The sequence below is a fragment of the Ixodes scapularis genome, unplaced genomic scaffold (assembly GCF_016920785.2).
Source record: "Ixodes scapularis isolate PalLabHiFi unplaced genomic scaffold, ASM1692078v2 PGA_scaffold8__174_contigs__length_109621045, whole genome shotgun sequence".
Taxonomy (NCBI): domain Eukaryota; kingdom Metazoa; phylum Arthropoda; class Arachnida; order Ixodida; family Ixodidae; genus Ixodes; species Ixodes scapularis.
This window is the reverse complement of record NW_024609883.1, coordinates 13344816-13369376: the sequence shown is the minus strand read 5'-3', so window position 1 is coordinate 13369376 and position 24561 is coordinate 13344816. Positions and strand designations below refer to the sequence as shown.

The window sequence follows — 24561 nt, the reverse complement described above, 5'->3', positions numbered from 1 at the left end:
TCACGGGGAGTTTTTGTCTCACCGTGTTCCGAGACAACCGAGCTTACAGAAACTGCTGTCGGCGACGTCGGTTCTGGTCCCTGGCCTGTTGTAGCATTTTTCAGGACACAACTTCGTCTCAGGACTGTTGTCCTTGGCAAGCTGGGTATACTTAGTGGCTCCAAGTATATTTTTTTGTTTGGGTTCATGGTCGCACAGCGCGACACCCTACGTGTTTCAAAACCAAATTTTAAAATTCTCACTGACGTCGTCCCGCAGCAAATGCAATTTTCTAATTAAAATGACAAATAAAAATTACTCCGTTATAAGTTTAATATATATTCAGTATATAGATTTGACAATTAAGTAATACCATAAGTTTTAGAAACGTTTATTATTTTCTTAAGTGCATCAGTCACACTTGCGGGCTGCGGGTTACACCACGTGACAATATAGAGTTAGCTGGAGTCAATAGAGTGAACAGTGGGGTCACCCGCATGCCCGCATGACATATAAAACCAAAATAAGTTTTCAAAGTGCAATTTATGCAAATTTTTTGCTAAATTAAGGTGAATAAGTAAATTTTTTAAGTATTCGTTTACTTCAGCAAACAAAAACAAGAGTTAAAACGGTTAAAAGGGTTAAAATACGAAGTATTGTAGTCACGTGATACATCCCCTGCGTCAGGAAGTGGTCCGACGTGAAAAACCGAAAGGTCCGGCCGGAGGACAAGGAAGCGTGGAAGAAGAACCGAAGCTGCCGAAGCAACGTTCGCGGGAAGTCTAACCGCTTGAAGCACGTTGCAGAGTCGAGACCAGTTGAGCGGCCGGAATTTTACGAACGATTATGCAAGCGTACGTCTTGAGGACGACCATGAGCCACATATCATCTCAAATTTCTGCCCGTCAAGCCTTGTGACGAAACGGAATCGGACTTCTTTAAGGCGCGGATCCTAAAGTTGTTTGGTAAGTTCTAGTCTCCACACGCGTTGTGCCCAGTCTAGTGACCATCTCCTTTAAGTTAAAAATTGCAGCTTTAAGCACAATATGTGGGAGTAACTCTCGGCGCCGGTTGTTTCAGGATCGCAGAGTGACGCGGAAACCCAGTGACAGTAAGCGGGTGCTAGTACCTCTGACGAGATGAGTGACTGCCCGGGAGGGCTGGAGGAAGCTTGTATGAGACAGGTAATTGTAATTTCATTTTCGCGCTTGCGAAGCAATTCATAAGACGTATTTTAAATTTGAGATTTTCTTTAGCTATGCCGCCACAAGTACAAGGAATTTCATTGATAGGGGTGCCGTGTGTTTGTTTTCATATGCCCAGAAACTAGGTAAAGGTTATGTTTTAACATTTTTCTGTGCTAATAGGCTTAAGGTTAGAATGAATTATATCTGTCAAGGCGTGGCGCAGTCTGTGTCTATTTGGAGAAGAGGTATGTGTGTGTGTGTGTGTGTGTGCGTGCGTGCGTGCGTGTTCGTTTGTTTGTTAGTTCGTTGGGGGAGAGAGAGGAGAGGAAGAAGAGGAGGAGGGTGAGGGATCACGTCGAATCATTCAAATCGTTAACTCTGACAGTAAGGATACCTGCTAGTTACACCGGTTCGGTTTTGTGCCAAACTCGAATTGCGTTTTGCCGCGTAAATATTGCTACAATTTTTTTTTTCATCAACAAAATTAATTTTGAGGCATGCCGTTGACAAATAGGACCCCTGTTTTCAATCCCAGTCCAGGTTATTCGCGACTCCAGCGAACTATAGATGGCGCGATGCTCAGGCAAAATTCGGACGAAAGAAGGTCGTTTTCGTTGTTCAGCATGCGGACCATCACAAATTCCTGCACTGCAGCGTAAAATCGGTGTTACATTTGAATGCAAAGCGATTTTTCGACCCTAGAAACGTTTGTCTACTCAGTGCGTAGGAAGGACCCGGTGGAATCATTAAAATATTTACTGGAAATAATGTTTGTTTCTATGCTGCCTACGAGAACCAAGCAGCGATAGCAGACGAGAGAGTCGGGACAACCTCCTCTCCTGAGCTTCTCGGCGCTGCCGCTACGCGGCGTCGATTTCGCTGGAGTCACGAATATTGCACTGGTAAATTTCCTGTACATAGTGCTGCTTCAAAGATGAACTGAAGTTTATGTCTTCTATGTGTGCATTGGCAATGGCATGTGGCTCAACAAGGCTTCACACACGAAAGTTCTCAAATAGAAGAGGGAATCAATGTTCATCCGGTAAGGTTTGGTAATTATCTCCGCCACAGATGGCCTCCTTGGCGAATTGTAACCGGCAGACCTTCAAACCGCACAAAGGCTAAGCAAAGCCACAACTGGATGCAGCAAGACTAAAAGCTTTATAATATACTGTAAGGACTATGGCTTTATAATAAGCCTTTTATAGCAAAACATACTGATTTGAAAAGCGTTGTTTCTGGTTATTTTAAAGTGGTATACGTAAACTTCGTCGTATTGTATTAATTCTGGTTCACTGCACAGTTAAAAGGTTTGTCTTCGTTTGCTGCCAGAGAAATATAGCTTGTGATGAACTAAATCAAAGTTATGACTGCTGGTGTCATGTACATATTCAGAACATTTTTTTATTAAAATAATTGAAATCAAGAGTTTTTACGGGTTTTAGCACTGTGATTAAGATACGTCATTGTGTTTTCTAAGAAAGACTACTAATTTGCAGTTTGTATCTTTTCCTAAAATATTTTGTAGATCTGAGCATGTATTCATACCTGAATATGTGCCAGGCATTCCCCAGTATGTGTATAATTGTTTACTAGGCCTGTAAGCTTCCCCACTACATCATTGCCGCTATGTTAGCGCTTCCCAGCTATTATTCGAGAGAGGTAAGTGTTTCTCATGATCAATTAGGTTGAGATTGTTTAGCGTTAATGTATTTCAGTCCCCCATTTTTAATTCCTGACAGAGCGCTTCAATGTCCGTTTATTTTTGGTTTGCCGCTATTTATCACCACAAGCGAAAACATCACGCCACTGGGATTAACCTGAAGCTCACCTCATGATTAACGACGCTGCCGTCCACTGTCTTAAGGTGGGCCTACGTTCATGGGTACTTGTCTAGTGGTTCTGGAGTTGATGTTGCTGAGATAACCGAGACGCCGATTTCTATGATGGCCTCTGTCAGCATCATGGTCAATTACAGCTGGCCCGAGCCCGAACCAAGCCAATCAATGTGCTGGCCCGAACCAGGCCAATCAACGTGCCGGCCCGAGCCCGGTCCGGGCCCACAGTCAAAAGTCCGAGCCCATCCCAGGCCTGGGCTTTCGGGTAAGCCCAAGCCCGTGCCCAGTGGTATAATCTTTAATCCAATCGCCATATTGAGATAAAGACGTCAAAATTCCTCAGTTTAAATGTCGGAAGTGCCTCAATTAGAGCAGGTATAAATATTAGTAGCAAATTTAATGATAAAAAAACTGCGCCGACTTTACTCAACAAGATTAACAATTTAATCAAGCGTTTCGTCTCCCATGTGGGGAACATCATCAGTGAAACCTTCAAGCAGGAATGAGCGAAAAAACTTCAACAATCTTATTTAAGCAAGACCGCATAAACATCGGGGGAGGGGGCCGCGGTTGGAGTTGCAAGCTGATGAGTCACTTCAGATGAACCATGATTCCACCAACCTTCGTGGACCCCACCTTTGTTCACACGCCAGAGTGGACACATTCTCAAAGTCGAAACTGTGACCCGTATTCCAACAATGGTCTACGAGTTCCGTCTTCGCTGTGTTTGTTTAGGCGAGTGCAGGGCTTCCAGCCTGTCTCCCCAATGTAGGATGTGTCACAGTCTAGACAGTTCACTTTATAGACAACACTGCACTGGGATTCTGGGGGGGTGTAATCTTTAGGTTTAGAAATGAAGTCACATAGTTTATGGTGGGGTTTGAAAGCTGTGCGGATATTCAAAGGGGCGAGGGCCCTGCGAATGGACTCAAAAGCACCTCTCAAATAGGGTATTGTTGCTTGCCCTGTCCTAAGTTGTCCATTATCCTGACTTCTTTGTCCCATCTGTTTGTGCGTGTTATAAATAAAACGTTTCGGATAATTCCGCTTCATCAGCAGGTCAACAATAACAGCATCCTCAGAAGCGCGCAAGCCGCCTCGGTGGCTCCGAGGCAAGAGCGCTGGCCTACGGATCCCCATGTGGCGGAGGCTTATTGCGGAGCAGGCGCCGTGTAACCGAGCTTTCGGTTGCACGTCAAAAGATCCCCAGGTAGTCTAAATTAATCCTCAGTCCTCCGCTGGGGCGTGCCAGATGCCCGTCGTTGGTTTAGCACGTAAATCCCCCAAATTTGACTTTTTTCTCAGAAGCGTGCAATTGAGGACTAGAAGAAATGCGTTCGGACCGGTGTAGTAGGTTTTTTACGACAGCCCTTTTATGTTCGACGGAATGATGCGAGTTATAGGTTAAGAGGTTGCCTGTATCACAGCTTTGCGGTACACTGTTGTATATAAGCGACCGGTACTATTTCGGAACACATTAACATACAGAAAAGGCTTTGCACCGTTCTGTTCAACCTCATGTGTGAATTGGATTGATGATTCAATGCTGTTTAAAGCTAAATGAAAGTCACAAAAGGGACATGGCAAAGGCCACGCATGCGACAAGAGCGAAGACGGAACTCGTTGACCATTGTTGGAATACAGGACACAGTTTCGACTTTGAGAATGCGTCCACTCTGGCGCGTGAACAAAGGTTGGATCCAAGCAGGTTCGTAGAATCATGGTTCATCCGAAATGACTCATCAGCTTGTAACTCCAGCTGCGGCCCCCTCCTCAATGTGTATGTGGACTTGCTTAAATAGGACTGTTGAAGTTTCTTTCGCTCATTCCTGCTTCAAGGTTTCATCGACGATGTTTCCCACATGGGAGACGAAACGTTTGATTAAATTGTTAATCTTGTTGAGTAAAGTCGGTGCAGTTTTTTTTATCATTATGATTCCCGGCTTTTGGAATATTTTTGCAGCACATTTAATGAAGAAATGGATGCCGATAAACACCTGCCAAGGTTGACTAAAAATAAACAGAAACATCCAATCAATAGTTATGATTGCACTAAGCGGTTGCTATGTGGATGTTTTTTTATGTTCGACAGCTCAGCAAAGTCTGCGGATCTGGTTATGCTTCCTGTACGAGACAGATCACGAAGCGGTTGCTGACTGACCAGTTGGGGCGAAAATTTTTGTGGGAAGGACGTAAGAGAAAGTTGACATTCAGGAACCTTCACCTTGCTGAGTGCATCATAAGTAAGTAATCTCTGGAACAGTAGTGCAGATCGCTTCACGTGGAACCAGATTTATGGAATTGTTGGTGTCATACTTCTGTTGCTTTCTTTTATCAGATGCAGTGCAGAGCTGCCATAAATGTGAAGACTTCAAGGTAGAAACCATGGTCACGGATTAACTTCGCCACGCACCTGCCTGACATCAGTCATCTCAAATGGTAAGCTGGTCTTATTAAGCTGATGTTAGCACAAAAATCAAACTTTTCTAGAACAGTAAGTATGGTGTGCAATTTCTTCAAAGCATAATTTCTATATGAGAGTATTTGAATGCTTTAAATATTCAAGCCAGTGACACCTTTTTTGGTTTAATTTGAGAGCAAATACTACAGGTGTGAACAGTATTGAATAATTTTAAATAAAAAAAATTTTGTTTGGAGTGTTTCTCTAAGAGGAAAAATTTCATTATGCAATAGTACCTTATTATGGATTAAAAAGAATGCATAGACAACGAATTTTAAGAACACTGATATTTGATGTAAATCTAACAAACAAAAGTTGGCAATACAGTACACACATCCAGCATGAATGTGCTTTAAAAACAAGGCATAAAATACTTGTGATTTATTTACATCAGCTCCAATTTTTGCATATTTGAGTCACTTCACTTTGAACTTCATTGTTTTATTAGTTTTGTTTCAAAGAATGGTAAACCACTGCTCACATATCTTTAACGTAACATTTTTTCGTTGCTTTTCAGGAACATTCTGCACCACAGGAGAGAGAGATGTGAACTGCCTTAAGTGGGCCTTGAATGTGCTGAGCTTTTTATTATGTTTATCAGACATTTTTTTTAAGCAAAGTATCCTGCATTGTTCAGTAAGTATACTTTATTTTGAAAACCTCATGCTGTCTATGCAGCATTGTTCAAAAATTATACTTTATTTTAAAAGCATCAAGCACTGCTCGTCTGTCTAGCAGTAACAATAAAGAGTTAATGGCGATTTGTTTGGCACTGCAACTTTTTCTACAGAACGGATGTGCATGCCTGACAGGCTGGGCAGGAATTTAGTGCGCTACTCACGTTCAAAGTTACGCTGCAAGACTGCAGCGGCATCTTTTGCCATGCAGTCGGTGCTACAGCTCTCATTGAATTCTGGTGTCCTCGTCACTAGAGCATATGACTACTGAAGCCTTAGACTTCAGTAGTCAATTCCTCAGGGCCGTTCGTCATAGCTTATGACAATGTTTGTGTCCAGTATTTCAGTTCTCTCGCATGTGGCGAGGTCCACCTCACTAAAACGAGTCAGCATCAGTAGTGTCGCCTTCCTTGTCAGTGTCATCTGCATTGATCCTGTGGTAAAGCTTCTGAGCTTGATGGTGAAAAAAAAACTTCAATATAAAGAATGTCTGCTGCGGGCCTGATTGCTACATTATACATCTGTAATGCGCCATTTGGGTATACATTGAGAGCATGCACGGGCCATACAGCAAATCTGCCCTCTGAGCTCTTGTTTTGTAAAGAATTGGACTCTTATCCGTTTAAATTTTTCTGTAGGACAGTTTACACGCTATATGCTAGCATAAAATGAAGGCTGCTTAGACACTTCCTTGCATAGGGCTGGTCTCTATACCAGGAAAGGTAATATTTCTGAGGTATGTACATGGTACATCCACAGGATCGGGCTGAACATCCTACAATGGTCCTGAATGTCCAGCTGCATCAACCAGATTGCGTTAGTGGTACGTTTTCTGGGGAACCATTTTGCACTACACAGTAGATACTTTCAATGTTGGATGAATCGTAGCAGATATCCACTGGATATGTTAAATGTCCGAACGACACATCTCTCGGATGTTTAATAGACGGTTGCTGATTGACTGGGTACCATGAAACCAATGTGCACCGGGGCACCTGTTGTCAATTACCGCTCATTGGTTTTTGCTCCCTAAACGCCATCAACCCAATGTGCACAGGGGTGCCTGTCGTCAATTGCCGCTTATTGGTTTTCGCCCCATAAATACCATCAATCCAATGTGCACAGGGGGGCCTGTTGCCAATAGCCGCTCATTAGTTTTTGCCCCATAAATACCATCAACCCAATGTGCACAGGAGCACCTGTTGCCAATTGCTGCTCATTGGTTTTTGCCCCATAAATACCCTCAATGCAATGTGCACTGGTGTACCTGTTGCCAATTGCTGCTCATTGGTTTTTGTTTCATAAATGCAATCAGCCCAATGTGAATTCCCTAAAGGATTACCAATTCAGCTCAATGTGAATTCCCTAAAGGATTACCAATTGGTGCACATAGGTTTTTGTTTCATAAATGCATATTGCTCAATGTGTCTGGACCTACAGTTGCACATTGGTTCAATGTGAATTTTGGCCTCATTTCACATCGCCCATTTCCAGCAGGGTGTCCAACGGTGTTTATTGGAACACCAAAAGACACACTGTCCCCCAAACCCCCGCGCCGACAAGGTCAGATGAAAGGCTCACCCTGTCGACACCATCCCGAGAGCGCAGTCCAGAGCGGGCAAAGGAAGTCGCCGACATACCTCGGCGAAGTCACTCACGAACTCGCTCACTCACACTCACTCACGCTCACCGCGTCATGGTGAAGGGCTGTAAATGACTTCGTGAACTCGGACCAAGTCGTGATGTGAAGGGGATGTGACTTCGTGAATGCGGAAGGAGTCGTGATGTGAATGGGCGTGACTCCGTGAACTCGGAAGAAGCCGTGATGTGAAGTGGATGTGACTTCGTGAACGCGGAACGAGTCGTGATGCGAAGGGGAATGACTTCATGAACTCGGAAGGAGCCGCGATGTGACGGGGAGTGACCTCGTGAACTCTGACGCACCCGTGATGCAGTGGTGAAGGACTTCGTGACTCTGGTGTATACGTGATGTGATGGTGAATGAATTCGTGAACTGAATTTGTGATGTGATGGGGACTGAGTTCGTGAACTAGGAGTCAGGACTCAGGAGATGTTGGTATGGATTTGCTTGCGTGTGCGTACTCTTGGCGACTGATAGCCGACTTGACATTTGGTAGTGTCTGCAGCATGTTGGTGCCCTTACACGCACAAACATGCTGTGGCGGTTAGTATAGAGTGTAGACGGAGCAGAAACTTGGAAGGAACTTCTGTTAGAGGCCAGAACGAGATTCGTAGGGGTGGTCTGGTAACGTTTGGGGGAAGCAACTGCAGGGGCGTTTGCTTTGGAGGACTTTGAGAGAGGATGTGACATTTTGCGTGTGCGACTGTGCGCGGCTTAAGCGCGAAATCGGAAATGGGGAGGGGACTGTGTATTGCAGACGAAGCGGCACCAGCGCTTCCCAGATGGGGATTTGGGGGGAGGGGGGGGGGGGGGATGTTTGGACCGGCACAGACTCAGCGGCGACTCCAACGAGTTTGGCGGGCCTCCGCTCCTCTGCCCCGATACTGCGGGCGTGCGTACCCGCGTCGCGTAGTACATGTGCAGCTTAGCGAACGTTAGGGGGGCTTTGTCTGTGCGCGGCAGACGTTTGAGCCTCCTGCATGGCCGTGGGGTTCCGTTTACGCGGCGCGGCTTGGCGGCTCCTCCTTTCGGTGTGTGTGTCTGTGTGTGTCATTGTGTGTGGGGGGCCGGGGAAGGTGTCGTTGATTCGCGTTGATTGCATCTGCGTGCGTCCGTGCGCCCATGTTTTTGTCTTTTGTAAGCGCGTGTGTGCGCGCACCCCTCAAGGAAACACAAATAAAACCGTCTTCCCGGAGCTTTTACGCGAGTACTGGTGTGACCCTAACCGAGTATACAATGTTTGTTTTCTCGCTCTCGCTTAATAATGCTTACAGATGTTCTGATGCTGGTAATATGCGGTATACGCTCGTTTTTATCCGTCCACACGAAAAAGCGTGCGCCGGATTTGATCTGTTTCGGCCGCTTCCGGATTTGTTTCAAACGCTATTTAGCATCTAAGATCTCGGGAAGGCTTGACTCTATTCTAGAAAAATCACGAAAGTTTACGGGCTTTATCCATATGCCAGAGAATTATGATAATTTTAAAAATGTGAGGAAGCAGCCGATTGGCCTCACGGTTTGTCGCCCACGTTTCCTAACAAGCGCGCGGACCTGTCCGTTGCAATAACAGGCGGAGAGAATTTTACGTGCTCTCAGGCGTTTAGGTGGGGGGCTTCGCTTGCTGTTGCCGATAATAGGTTTCATCACAGTCGTGCATATGCCTGAGTTCTTGAATTCTAGGAATACGAACAGAGTTCTTCGATCTCCGTTGAACGTGAATATTGACTAAAGAGGTTTTTGTTTCTGTTTATTTGAGCAAAAGTCAGCTACTGGCACGATACTTGTCTGTAAAAGCCGGACCCCATCAAAAAATATGCGACGAACACGTGGCGAAACTCAATCCACTAAGCAGCCTAGCCTTACTCCGTGAACAGCGCTTCGAACGCGAAGGCGGAGTACGAGTGTTCAAAGATTCTTGATAAAATGACATAAATCTTTTCCAAGGGGGGAGGCAGATAGTCCGTCCCCATTTATGAATTTATCTATTTTTTTATGCTAGCTAGTTTTGCATACGAACCATATCGGCCACATTTTGCTGGAGTGCTTTTCATTTGAAATCGAGACCACTCTTCTTACATAAGCGCTTAGACATTCGTCTCCTCGTTATTTTCCTGAGCAAGTGACTCATTCAAAGGTCTGCTGAGTTTTTTCAACAGCGTCGGAGCGATACGAATGGCTCTCACTTCGATCGGAAGTGAGAGTCCATCACACAGGACCACAAGCAAACCGCGATTACGTTGTCGTCACCGTCATCCTTCTGTAGCAAGCAGGCTACCAATGAAAAACAAGGTGCGCGGTCGAGGTCGATGTCAAATTCGAAGTGTTTATACGACGTGCAAGTAGGGGTACCAACACGTACCAACGTTATCGTGACCCATTGAAAAGAAGTAAATACGAAGAATATCACAACAATCAGCGGGAAGCATAAAGGGCGCGCACAGAACGCGCGAAGACGAGACAGAAAAGCGCGCGCCGTCATTGGTCAAAACGAGGTGTAAATAGCGGTACATCAGAGCGTCTGAGGGGTAAACAAACACACGAGGTGCGCAAAGAGCTGAATAAGCCTGTTATTTTTTAAACATGGAAAACTATTGAACCGGGCTTGCCGCGTTCCTTTAAACTTTTTTCATGCACGTCGCTCTGCTGTTCTGGGGCACGTATCGTCGGTTCACTCAAAGAGCTTTTACTTTCCCATGCTCTTTAGCAAGGTATCGGAACAAAACGAAAACCAAAAACGAAAAACGAAAAAAAAGATATTTTTTGGCGGAACGGAAACGTAATCGAAACGTTATTTATTATTTTGTTCCGGAGTGAAACCGAAAAATTTTCTTATCGGTTTTCGGTTCAAGGGAAAATATCAGGTATTTCAGTAATTCGTTTCACGCAGCGAAGAGACTGCCGTTGGTTTGTACCATAATTAAAGAGAAGACAAGCAAGCCATCGCCCCCGCGTCTAAACTCCGGGCGAACAAGCATAGCAAAAACAAAGACACAAAATACAACGAGAAACAAAAAAACATGACGCAAGGCGCCATTGCTTCCCACCAATGAGAGCGCGGTGACGCGACGCCTCCACACGCTCGCAATGCTCTCCTTGGCTCTTGCGCCCTTTCCCTCCATGCTTTCTTCGGACGACACAGACAGACAACAGATTACGGCAAGCGCGGGAAGTTTGTGACCCGGCGTTGTAGAAGTCCATCTTTTGTTTTTCTACGGATACGGCAGTCTGATACTCTGTTGCAAAAGTGTACTTCTTCATCCCTATGGGCCTTCAGGGCCTTTTCGGCGCTGAAATTTATTTTATCGGACCAGAGGTCCTGCCTTTCACCGAGCACACTTGATGACGTGCTGCTTCTGGGATCATGCTCGGTGCCTTGATCATGATCTCATTCTCAAGGCAATGAACATGATCTCAGAAGCAATGTCGTTTCCGCGGATTCCTCTGGAGCGCCTGAATTATCTATTTTTGTGTAAAAATAAACGTTACGTTCCTTTTAATTTTTGTTGCGATTTTTTTTTTTTTTTTTTTTTTAGAAAGAAAGATGTTACGAACCGTTACGGAGCATTATTTTTTCGTTCCGGAGCGGAAACGGAACGGAACTTTTTTGTATGGAACGAAAATGAAAACGGAACGAAAAACATTTCGTTCCAACACCCTGCTCTTTAGAGCCTGGCATTGCACCTTTTTGTCAGATGAGCCGGTGGTGTCCAGTTTTTTTGACAGGCTGTGTTCCCCGTCTAGAAGTGTGGACGAGCTGTTTACCCGTCCTCCCATCTTGCATTTCCCACCAGACCTTGTTTCAAAATGACCCTTCTTTTGAAACAAAAACAAAATTGAGAACCTGCCTCTATTCATCTCTAAGACTATGTTTGATGTTCGCTGAAGGCGTCCTCACTGGCTCTGTCTGCTTGAAGAAATCACCGGTTATCAAGGGGAGCTGAGGGAGCGAAGACGACCTCTGTTTCCCTTCCTTTCGAGGTTAGTTAGCTTGCTTCTCCTTGCTGACGTCGTCTTTAATTTCACTAGAAAAACGATAAACGGTAGGGAGTTCTTGTAGACGGTTTTTGTGCTCGGTAACGATACCCAATAACGATACTATGCATGCACAAAAACGACAGAGGAGTATCAGGTATCCTTACAGGAATTATTGGAACAACACACAAAACTCCCTAGTTTCTTAGACGTGTAAAGGAAGTATAAGCACTTACTTAATTCGTCCCCAACACGCTCGTTTGTGATTAGTGCTTTTGTGTTTCAAGCTTGGGGTAAGCTTTTGTGTTTCAAGCTTGAGGCAACCTGTAGGTACAAAGTTTGACCTTGCCAAGTGTAGGGAAAAGTTCGCTGTTCGGGTTTTTCCTTACGTCATTTGTCGACTCGTTGTGACCTGTTCTTTTTTGTTACGGGTTACGTGTGGATCGAGTCTGTCGGTTTTGGTTTTAAGGAGCCTTTTGGTTTTTGTATTGAGGAGCATCTCTGTTACGCCCGACGCGCCACCACCGCGCCGTGACGTAACAGAGATGAGTTCATGTATAGGCGAATATGTCGCCGAAATTATGTTCTGGCTATACACGAACCAACGAACTCATCTCTGTTACGTCACGGCGCGATGGTCGCGCGTCGGGCGAACTTCCGGTCTGGGGCTGAAGGCGGGAGTCCCTATTGGTGAAATCGGGTGGTCGCCTCTCTCCTCTGACCTCGATTCAGCAGAGCGCCCCCTCCTCGCCGCCAGAGCTACTCGGGATCCTTTTCAGCCGATCACAACTGCTGGCTTCAGAGCGCTCCGGCATTCTCAGACCAGTCACGGAATTAAAATTTCTGGACATTGGTAATGCATTAAAAACAACACGATCTTACAGCATACGGTGGACGACTGAGTGAAATTTACGCTCGCAACGTGATGAAATAACGGTTTTGACGTAAATTGATTTACTCGTCGGCATGTAAAAAAAAAAAAAAAACAGTATGCGAATTGATTTTTTCAGAACGGAACGAAAGCCAAAGCTTGGAAACAGTTGTCAACTCATCGCGTTTTCGACAGTGAACGCGCTGCGATAGCGGTCATGCGTACGACTGAGCAGGTGAATATAAAATGGTTAATAAACCGTATTTTTCTCATACCAAAATATCGTGCAAGCATCGCAATGTGAGAGAAATCACAGTGCATTATATTCGGCTCTTCCTTTATTTTACAACACAAACCTTTTAACGCACTTTTACCAAACCTCAAAAATCTCTTGAAGAGACTACAAAATCCGGTAAAACAGCGGCGAGCTCTCCGAGCTGTTTCGTCGTCGGTTAGGCTTAGCGGATTCACCACCGTGAGATGAACGATTTTGTGAAAGTACTGGGAACACTTCACACGTCGGCTTTTCCTGTTACGGTCGCAAACGAATGTCATTCCGTCCGTTGTAATCCTCGCACCGTCGAACGTCGAATGCGCAAGCACTTTGTAGAACCACACATCAATCACCGTCATGCCGGACCCCGCACACCACCACAGACCACTGCCGGCCATCGTCAACAAAACCACGTGATCCCCGTCCAAGTACCACGTGACGCCTGCGCCGCTCCGCACTCCGACGGCTACAGTCGGAGTGCCAGAGAGCGCTCTGAGAGGGAGAGGCGCCCTCGGAATGAACCACCCGATCAGGCCACAGAACTCTCTTTCAACCACCCGATTACGCGCGCTCTGGAAAGAGCGCTCGAGAGCGCGCAGAAAGAACCACGCGAATTCGCCATATGTGAGACGTGTATTCTAGGGTTGTATTAAAAAAAAAACTAAAAACTTGCCTTCTGGTCAAAACGCCGCGACTGGGGCTGCACCAAAAGAGTCGAGAAAGGTTTGAAGATCAGTTTTCATGTGCTCGGTTCGTCCGAGAACGTAGATATGTGCCGTGAAAATGGAAAACCAGTCGCCGTCGGACCACGATTGCTTGGGCGGGAAGCAGTTTGGGTTAAATTCACGGACACTTGTTGTCACCAGATTTATTTGTTTTGTTCCGTCATGAAAGCGGGAATATCGCCAAGTTGTTGGGACCGCCTGCATGCGGACGTTCAGTGCGTCTTCAAGATCGAACGGCCGCCTGATCGCTCGAACTGTCGTCTGCTCTTTCAAACGCTTCTGCTCGTCGTCTGCTCTTTTAGACGACACCGGCCCGTGGACCAAATGTTGGCCCGGTACTTGCGATAAGAAGTGAGTGCAGGCCTCAAAATACTTAAGTTTGAAAATTGGTAAGCAGGCTCGATGTAAACAGTGGATACAAGGAGATGGTGATCGTTGTTACCAGTGACCATCAACGACTTGTTATGCCTCATTCACTTGGTCCGATTCTGCTTGCGATTTTCAGTATCGATGTTGAACATCTCAGCTACGGTTCACGCTGTTGTAACCCGAGCGACGTCATGACTGAAAATTTCGACCGAAATTTCATCATGCGAATCAGGCTTTAGCGTACCCTCTGCGGCGTCCACGCGGAATGAATCGCCGCATGTCACATTATTCACGCGAAGTTTTGTGGTATAGCGAGCCTCAGTAATTTCGCTGAGGCTGCTCAAGTAGTCAGGCATTGCCCAGGAAGACGTAGAATCAACAATTCCAACGCAGAAACCTGCGTTGGACTCACACCATCGCCGACAACAACGCAATTCAATGGTTTGTTTGTCGGCGACGCGGCGAGCTTCTTGCCCACACCCCATCGCGCATGCGCGGCGCCGGTGGCGTCGGCTAGGAGCGCTCCAGTTCGTTTGTAAACATGAGTTAGTGTATAAAATATAGTGGAAAAATGATGTGAAATGAGGTGCCACTGAGCACCACGTTTTACATGCTCACGTCACGTCATGCGAGTATAACGTTAGGAAAATCATTTTTAAAGGGGCGATGCAACGATTTTTGTATTTTGCGCAAATACCGCTTAGGACGGATCCCTGACGTTAATGACCTGTAAATTACCCGTTCGTTTTTCACCACACGCAATCGAAGTGGTAGAAAAAAATAAAGAAAAACGAGCAGCGTTCACCCCCTCAACTCGCAGCCAGAACAAGCGGCCACGTGATCTGGAGCCGATTATATGCCGCCAGTGTTGATCATAGCCACGCGCTGGGGTTGGCAAGGCACAGGACACGCGCTGCGTTCCAGACATTGTTATGGTTCGGCTGTTTTCGTCATTGCAGCGCTTGGACACCGGACATACCCGAATGCTTCTCGAGCTATCGATTATCACGAGCCCAAATCGAGTGTCCACGCCATGCTCGGGTCCAATCTATGAGCCGCATTCACATATCGTCACTGGGCGGTACTGCTACCGCCCAGCTACGTTACCAGGTTTTGCGAAGGAGAGATTGAATGAAAACGCTCGGTTTTGTCCTCGAAATTACAGCGCAACAGAGGAGTTTCTTGGCCAGTGGTGTTGCGTGTGAGTATCCTTGAGAACCACTAGTGCCAGTAAGCTCGTGTAAAGTGAAAAACATTCCAATTGAATATCGTTGCACCGCCCCTTTAAGTCTAGATACTTTCGACCTTGTCATTCGCAGTTTTCTCCGTTGGTAGCAGCCGCCTGCATTACTGGTGTTCTCGCGGAAAGTGGCGCACTAGCTCCCAATCAATTGCACAGCGCGTGCCATCCTGACTGAAAGCAATGTCAAGGGGTGAAACTAGAAGACCTAGTCCTCTAATAAAACGCTTCGTAGAGATTCCCGCTTCAAGAACTTGCGTCCCATCAAGTTTCCGAGTCTATTATATTCGCGAACACCGCCCCGTCGGACTTTAGCAAATGATTGACTCTTTGTCCAACAGATGTTTAGTCGAACTGTGGTAAAGTTTGAAGGTAGGCCAGTCGGTGCTGACACGTGTGACGTCACTGCTCCTCGCGCATACGCAGCACGGCTCGCCAGAAGCCACGCGAAACTGCTCAACCTCGGCCAGTGTAGACTACGCTACAAAATAAACTCCTAAAAACACGCTCCGATTCTATTCAAACATGAACTCCGAAAACACAGTACGCTACCTATAATACGAGTCTATGCGCAGCCAAACCCCGGCGTAAAACAACGAGCGCGAGGCGCGCGTGAGTCGCGCGCCTCGCCTCGGTTCAAAGCTGAGAAAAGTGGAGTCGAGCGCCATCATTAGTTATCTCGACTGCATTTCGCTCAAATTAGGTTGAGCGACACGAACACGCTCGGAAGTAAACATATTGCTTTGAGGTGAATGATCCAATGAGTGGTTTAATTAATGATGAGGTGTACTCTGACCAACGGGTTCGAATAAAACTCAGATTTCATTGCTTCGGCAAGCTGCAAACCTCTTAAAGAGGCGACCTCTTTAAGAGGTTTTTCAGGCGAGGCACTTACTTTTTTTATTTATTTGTTTAACTGACATACCCTCAGGGCCATCAGCATTACAGAGGTGAGCGGGAGTTAGAAGAGAACAGAACAAAGCTGTACACTTTGGAGCTCAGTCTGAGCTGTATAGATTATTTACGGCAATTTTTGTGGCAACAGATGTGGGAAGGTAGTTCCAGTCCCCTGAAATTTTTGGGAATGGATGACTCTTGTTTTGGAATATCTACTTTATGTATATATATGATGAAATCCATGACAAAATATTAGACGGGTGATTCAGCGGTCGGCTGTGAAGTACTGCGTTATTATGGTATCTCTTATGAAAGTGACATCAACGCGCTATTTTACGACGTAAAGTGAGGTAGGCAACGATAGGCTGGTTGCCATGGATCATACTTATTAAGATAAAATACACAGAACAATTTTGTACTGATCGAACGACGGTTTAGCGAGCGAAACCTGGCCCACGACGTTTCATCGCATGCCACTTTAGCGAATGGCGGCGTTCATTTGACCGAATAGTTGAAATGAAGGCCGCCACTGTCCTGTTTTCGAGCTTGCCGAACCTTTGGCGATGGACGCTCGAACTTGAGTTCATATTATTTCCCCAAACTATAGCGAAGCACCCCTTGCTATCGTTCTGAACAGACCGCCTGGCGCGTTCTGTTTGGATGCCCAGTTTGCCGCCCCTACAAATGCCTAAACGTCGACTCGCGTATGTGATCTCTATTCGCTAAACTCTGATGCGCTAAAACGTCTTCGTTCATATAATATGGACTCGTAATAAAGTTTGTAAGATGTTTCACAAAAATCGTGCACGCAGGTTCGTGTCTGTCTCTCCTTTTTGCCCCCTCGGCGAGCGGTCGTTGGCAAAAATATAAGCGCCTTCTCTTTTTTTCGTAGAAAAAACCGTGCGCAACAAAAGATAAAAAAAAAAAAGGACAGGCCAGTAGGTTTTGAGGCGGGGTCCCCTCCACAATCACAACGCCGACAACCAGGCGAAGTCTAGGGAGCCTTCATGTGCGCTTTGCTAGAGTGATGCCACCCTTTGTAATACCGCTCGCCCACAAACCAGCAGCCATTTTGGTTCTGGGCATCCGTGGGGCTAATAACTTTCCCGGAAACAAGCACCTTATCTCACAAGTTCGGAGCAGGGAAGTCAAGAAGCCGCTCGCTCTCCACAGCATGCGCGCTCGATGAAGAAAGCGCGAAACAAAACGAAAATAAAAGAAACGGGACAACAAAACTAAAACCAGAGGGAACAAGCTAAACAAAGAAAATGACAAGTGCAGGGTGCGTCGCCAGGCCCAGCCCAATACCCCCCCCCACCCCCCCCCCCCCCCACACACACACACACACACACTGACACACACACTGATCTCATAGAGATCAGTGGACACACACATCTGGAGCCGTCAGCGCCGCTGCGAAAGAACTTCGAGGATGGCTGAGAGCCGGAGGCAGTGGCGGTGGCTGCGGCTGCAGGGGCCGACGCCGCTTTCCGTGACCTCGGTGACTCGGTGAATGGCTGTGACTCGGTGAATGACTGCGACTCGGTGAAGGGCCGTGAAGTCGAACCGGTCGAACGACTTCATGAACGGGATCAGTTCACGGACGTGAGGGGAACGACTTGCTGAACTCGATGAGCTCGTGATAGGACGGTGAGCGACTTCGTGAATTCAGAGTTGGCGGTGATGGGATGGGGAATGCTTCATGAACTCTGTCGGATTCGTGATGTGACGGTGAGCGACTTTGTGAATTCAGAGCTGGCGGTGATGGGATGGGGAATGCTTCATGAACTCTATAGGATTCGTGATGTGACGGTGAAGTACTTCGTGAACTTGACGGATTCGTGAAGTGACGGTGAATGACTTTGTGAGTTCAGAGATTGAGGTGACGTGATGGGGATGAGTTTGTTGTCCGGTTGAACTCCGTGATGTGAATGGCCGTGACTTTTGGACGTCGGTGTACTTTGTGATGTGAAGGGCCATGAATATTAGACATCAGTGTACTCTGTGATGTGAAGGGCTGTGACGTTTGGACGTCGGTGTACTTTGTGATGTGAAAGGCCGTGACTTTTAGACGTCGGTGTACTCTGTGATGTGAAAGGCTGTGACTTTTGGACGTCGATGTACTTTGTGATGTGAAGGGCTGTGACTTTTGGATGTTGCTGTAATTAGTGATGTGATGGTGAGTGAGTGGGTTCGGAAATGCCGACCTATGGCTCGCCGACGCACGATCAATCTCTTTCGCGGTCACCCGGACGAGCCCCTATTCCGAAAGCGGGAAAACAAGAGGCGAAACCTCCTCGCCTGTCGGCAGTGATTCGCATCCGAGCGGGGGGACGGAAAGAGGTCCCCCCGGGAGAGAGTGAGAGGAGGAGAGGAGAGCCCCCCAAGCGAGGCGGCCCTCTGCCTCACGAACAGGTCGGAGCTCCCGGCGAAGAAGGCCGAGCGTTCCGACCCGCGGCCGTTATCACAGCCATCGGGGAAGGGAGACCAGAGGAATCCCCACATCCCCCCCTCCTTAAAACGGTAGGTGGGTCTCAAGAAAGAATAAAGGAGGCCCACCTGCTCTCATAAAATAATATATCTCTTTGTGCACCCCCAAACATATACACGCGACACCCAGCGCGCGTCTTCACAGTGTCCGCCGTCAACAGCTGACCCGCAGGACCGAAGACCCGGAAAGTTCCAGTTCCAAGCACTTCACAGTTGCCGCCACAGCACCGCAGAGCATCGCAGGCACCGTGCTGACGCCGCTGGACCCAGGTGTCACAGTACGAGCTGGCCTGCAGTTGGGGACAGTCAGGCGGTCGTGAAGGCGGCAGCACCAAAAAAGGCCAACGACCGCCGCCCACCGGCGGAGACCAGCTGGGGAAGTCCCAGACACGCTGCCGGGGGGGGGGGGGGGGGGGAGGTCGGCGCCATCTCGGCCGCAGTGGGCTGGTGAAAGGGGGGGTGGACGACCTCGGAGCAGACCTGCGAAGTCGTTTTGCGCCAGCAGCCAACACGCCCAGAGCCGGCCGTAGACCTCCCCAAAGGGAAGAACGGGGCGCCGCTGCCTCCGAACGAGGGGGCGCGCGCAACCGACGCTCGCCTGCCTCGGGCCGCAAAGGCAGCAGAAACGGGCAGGAGCAAACGACAGACAAAAACCACAAAAAGGTGGCCAGTTTGTCAACGGTTACAGGAACATGCCAGAGTGACCCGATTCGACACCGGAAGAAGAAGTCATAAAAAGGGAGCCCCTCCGTTCGAAACGCATCCACATACCAAGCAAACTAATTGAGTTCGCTTAATGTGGACACCGGGGAGAGCTTCTAGGAAAAACGCCGAGTTCTCAATCCTTTGCGAAGGCAGCGAACACAGAGGCTGCCCACAATACCCGGTTTTATGGTTACCGGAAGAGTCCGTTGACTATAAGTGGCCAAAAACAGATAACAGTCTGCAGCTGGCCCGTCTTTTGAGGTCAAGGTAAATAGATACGGGGACTTCGAAGGGGCGAATAGAAACGAACCGCCATGCATGCGCGTCTGCGAGCGGGGAAGATGCAAGTTCCCGCGCAATATAGCCGCCATCTTGCTCCCCACGGAGGAAGACAAAAGGGGCCGCAGCCCACACGTTCAAACCTGCCAGCTTCGCCAAATATTTGAGCTAGCTAGCTTACCGAGGATAGAAAAATATGCCTTGCACTCGATACGGCTTGATCAAGGACTCACAACGGTGTGGACCCTTCTTTTGAGGCAAAGCCAGGTTTCAGAGCAACGTAACTGCTGAGAGTCTTATGGCCAATTCGTCTGGGCCCGCACCGCACCCGTCCCGCGCAGTAAACTCTTTCCACTTTATACACGAAAGGCTGGGGGGGAGAGAAGGATGCTTCCCTCTCCCCTGTAGCCTTCCGTGTACCACGAACCGCACTGCACCGGTGCGATGCGGGCAGACGAATTGGCCATTAGAGTCACTTTTCCACCTGGCTTACGCGAGTCTGACAGATATCGCCAAAGGGCGCTCTGGCTACATGGCGCCCGGGTTTCAGAGCAACATAACCTCCGAAAGTCTTTGAGCAACTCGTCCACCCAGATACTGTCACAGTGCGCCTCAGACCGCGTAGCGCCACCACCATGAACGCAAAACTAGTGTCGTTCTATGAAAACAACAACAGGCTGCAGGAGTACGTTGGCATCAAGCAGATACAAATATTTCCCGATGAAAACCCTCCGCGCCCACTGCAATACCAGCAGTGAATACAGCGCTCGCGTCAACAGTGCGCAAACTGCTTCTCGACTCCGACGGTTACGCGGCCCGGCTCCCGGATCCCGTCAGTAGCAGTACCAACTACTTATCGACGTTATTGCAGGCGTACCGTCTAACTCTAAATGAGTGTCCGCGACTACTCTTAGTCAAAGAAAACGCGAATATTTACATTCCCAGATCGCACTGCTGATCCTTCGCTACTCTTTCCTGCCAAGCCTCGCTACCCGCCGGGCATGAAAGTCCACCCGGTTCTCAAAAACAAACGTCATCGAAACATCTATATACAATTTCCCTTCAAGACAAGTTGTTGGTGGCGCGCAAGGAACCCAAATACACGCAGGTGAAGGGTTCGCCTCAAGCATGGAGAACAAAGGGCCTCCAGCAACAACGAATGTCGCTTGACGCACGCCGATTCAAAACAGGAACACGCGTACGAATCACACTGCGCTCGCTCAAAGGAGTGGCACTGCGGGTTGCCGACTCGGCATTAATCGCTCAGCCATAAGTGGCGAGATCAGGACGCTCGTGGGACTCGGCGATCAAAGGCAGTGAATTGCTGGCAAAGGCCGGACAAGGGGACGGAGGCCAGGAGCCACGACCACGATAAAGGAAGCCGTGGCCCCACGTTGGGCGCCATTTTATGTGGGATGGTCACGGGTGGTGGTAACCGAAGGGTTCAGCGGCGGTCTCTAATCGGGAGACGCCAAGCCTACTCCCACAACCTCAAAAACAGCTGTGGTAACACAAATGGTACAAATTGACCTTGCAAAAACCTTTCCCATAGTAGAACGGTTCATTCTTTTTCTGAATTCAAAAATATATTTATATAGCCGTAAACATTCTTAAGGCAATGCAATGTTTTTACCATGATATCTCAGGAAAATATTATTTACAGAACACTCTCAAGATTTGTTCAAGCTTAATGCTCGGTGCGTCAAGGATGACCTCTCTCGCCACTTCTCTTCGAGATATATTCGGAGCTCCTCTGCAGGCACATCGTAAGCAACAGCATGGTTTACGGTTCTTGCTTCCATGGTTGTGAGGTGAAGGTCTTGGCTGATGCCGACGACCTTGTGCTTGTGGGCGCAGATAAACACAACATCGAACAAGCAATGTCGTGCAATACGAATTTGTGTGCTTCATCTCGTTCGGCTGTTAACAAAAAAAATGTAAAAAAAGTTTTGGCTTCTGGAGCGTGTAGAGGGGAAGAACACCATCCACGTTTGAAGACATCATTATTTAGGAGTGTCACGGAGTGCTATGGATATTCCCAAATCAATATCGGATAATGTCGGAACTAATATGAAAACCGAATCATGAAAACGGCTTTTAACATATGGAACACGATATACGTTTCAATCGTTGGCCGATTATAAGTACGTAACATTTACGTTGTCAACATTAACGCACCTCCTCTGATCAGGCATTGCTAGGGGGTGTTGGCTATAGTCAGTTACAGGTTAAGAAGGTAGCGGCAAATGCCCTTCAAAGGGAATCAGATATCCCTCCGCCACCTCCGCATCCAATAGCGTCCCACCGTTTCCGTGACGTCGCGGCCAACGCGCGAGGAGGGTCTTGCCTTTCTGTACATATTCGCTTTATCTTTCGACTTTGACTTAGCATTGTGGAAGCCACGAGAGGGAGATTAGAGTTCTCCCCCACCGACGGAAACAAATACGACTTTCGGGGATTAGCTTCCCCCCCGATGGATACAAAGGCTGCTTTCAAGGGCTCGGTTCCCTCTCCGATGAATACAAAGGTCGCTTTCTTAAAAAGTGGGATCGGAGACAAGTGGGAATCCATTGAAGCGGAACAAGGAGCGTTTCCAGTGAACTCTTCTTTCGACTGCGGAGAGATTAGAAACAGGCGCATCACACTTGTGGGAGGAGCTTCTCCTACCTTCTTGACTTGTAACCGACTATAGTACGTTTCATAGAATCACGCGACACTAATTTAGATGTCGTTTTATGAACCGATGCTAAGATAGAATTGAATTGAATCTGTTAAAAATGGGGTTCCCGGCTTGTGACACATTTTGCACTGCAGTTAGTTGCCAAATGGAAGTATTTTCAACAATCGCAACAGCCGTTTCTAACATAATTGCAAATATATATCTCTAACAAAATGTTTTTGAACCAGAGATCCAAATAGGCGACGCGCTCAACATAACGCTCTGATGTCTTATAAGTAGCGGTACCCTAAATCGGAAAAGAGTTAGATGAAATAAAGCTATTTAGTTTCTTTTTCAAAAAGAAAGGGTATTTGAAAACAACTAATGATATCGCTCCCAGATCCGTTGTATCGTTTACACCGTTTTGAACCGCCGGATAAATGTCATGTGGACCTAATAAAATGGGTAATCGAATGTCGACACCACCAAAGTTTAAGACGTTCTCCTCCTACTTTTATTCAAGGACAGTGCCAGTGGAAGAATATATTGAAATCCGAGGTATTGAGTAAGTATGGTCAATGGACTGTAGGCCTGTAAGACAACTGAAACGTTTACGCATGTTTTAGAGCGCAGCTCTTAGGTGCCTGTATCCGGGTTGAACGGCGTCGGCGTTGGAGTAACAGCGGGTTGCACTATGGGACGTTTCCCATAATTACGTCAGACGTGACGTCACGTGTGAAGTCACGAGGGTAAACCTTTCCCGATAAATTTGGCGTGAAAAATTTTCGAGAAAATTTTCGGGACATTTTCCCACTCAATTTAGCGGGAAATCTTTTTCCGCTAAATTTGACAGGACATTTCTTTTTTTTGCTTTATATGTTGATATACTCCTTTTTCCCTGTGAAAATTTCCTTTTAAAACGAAAGGTGGAAATTATTTTGAGGTTCAAGCAATTATTTTTCGCGATTTGGATTTTTTTTTTTTTTTTTTTCACCGCGTGAATTGCGTGCTTGGTACATTTGAAGCCTCATGGCTTGTTCACACTAGGAGCGGATCCACGCATTTTCAACCGTAAAGCGGCTAGGATTGCGTGGTTTTGACGTGTTTTTGCCAACCGCTTCGGACTTATTTCTTCCAACCGCGAACCGTGGAGCTGACGTGACGACGGTCACTTACGAAGTTGTCACCGACGTCACGATTGTCGCTGTGGAATCGCACTAGGCGCTGTAGTACTAGTGTTGCAGCAAGGAAAAGAGAAAAAAAAAAGTATTGTTCATGACCATTACTTGGATCTGTCGCGAAAATAATGGTTCGTAGTGTTAATTTGCTTCGCTGCGGTGGTCTGGTTCTGGAAGTTTGTTATTCAAAGTAGTACCAGAGACCGACACTGCTCTGGCTTCTTTGTCTGCGCCCGTATAGCCATCAGAGCCCGTGACCGATTACCAGAAGTGACAGGTTTTGTATCCACTTCGGCAGACACGTAAACTGATGAAAGCATAGGAAATCCATTAAGCGTTTATTTGAGCCTACATTCAAACAAGTAGCAAACCCAATCGATGAGTTACGAAAGGCTACTCCTCCAACTTTCAAGGCACACCCGCCGGCAATATGAAGGTGAACGCCCGACCGTCGACCGCTCCGTGCTATCAGCGCGATGACGCGGCCCGTGACGCCTCGCTTTCTTCTCGCGTTATGAAGGTGAACGCCGGACTGTCCACCGCTCCATGCTATCAGCGCCATGACGTGGCTGCCGCGTCATGGCGCTGATAGCACGGAGCGGTCGACGGCCCGGCGTTCACCTTCATATCGCGCACGACTGTACAACCGGCTAGCGCCGAACAGATTCACCGGGCCACAAATGCCGCTCCCTAGTCCGAAAATGGAAAATCAATCCTCGTGGTGTAAATGCAGGCAATCTTGTTTCGAAAACGAGGTCAGCTATTCACACGGGAAGTGTCCGATTGGACACTTCCCGTACACCGTCTAAAAAAAATTAAAACTTATTGAGTCGGTTTTGGTTGTTTGCAGAAAAAGCACTCAATCGCACCTGGGACATCTAGAAATCTTTCTCTAAGTCATACCTTGACAGGCAAGGTATTGGCGTGTCATTTAAAGAGGCATGTCGGTACTGAGGGAGGAATACACATTTATTTAATTTGCTTCAGCACACCTTCACCACATTAAGAAACGACTGTGTGATACAAATGAGTTGGTAAAATACTGACGCAGCTTTTCCATCTGTACCATAGACAGCTACTCTAAAAAAACTGGCAGCTAAAAACTCAGTGCATCCAAG

The 24561-nt window shown here is 47.3% G+C and overlaps 1 long non-coding RNA gene across 2 annotated transcripts; it reads left to right on the top strand.

Annotated features, from left to right (window-relative positions):
• Positions 1 to 959: 959 nt before the first annotated feature.
• On the top strand, positions 960 to 6028 carry LOC120845389. Of its 2 annotated transcripts, none has more exons than XR_006076676.1 (4): positions 960 to 1163; positions 5097 to 5247; positions 5343 to 5443; positions 5983 to 6025. It is a non-coding gene; the product is annotated as an uncharacterized LOC120845389 (long non-coding RNA). The 2 variants fall into 2 exon arrangements; XR_005716634.3 differs by lacking the exon at positions 960 to 1163 and adding an exon at positions 3186 to 3269 and having other exon boundaries at positions 5983 to 6028.
• The last annotated feature ends 18533 nt before the right edge of the window (positions 6029 to 24561 follow it).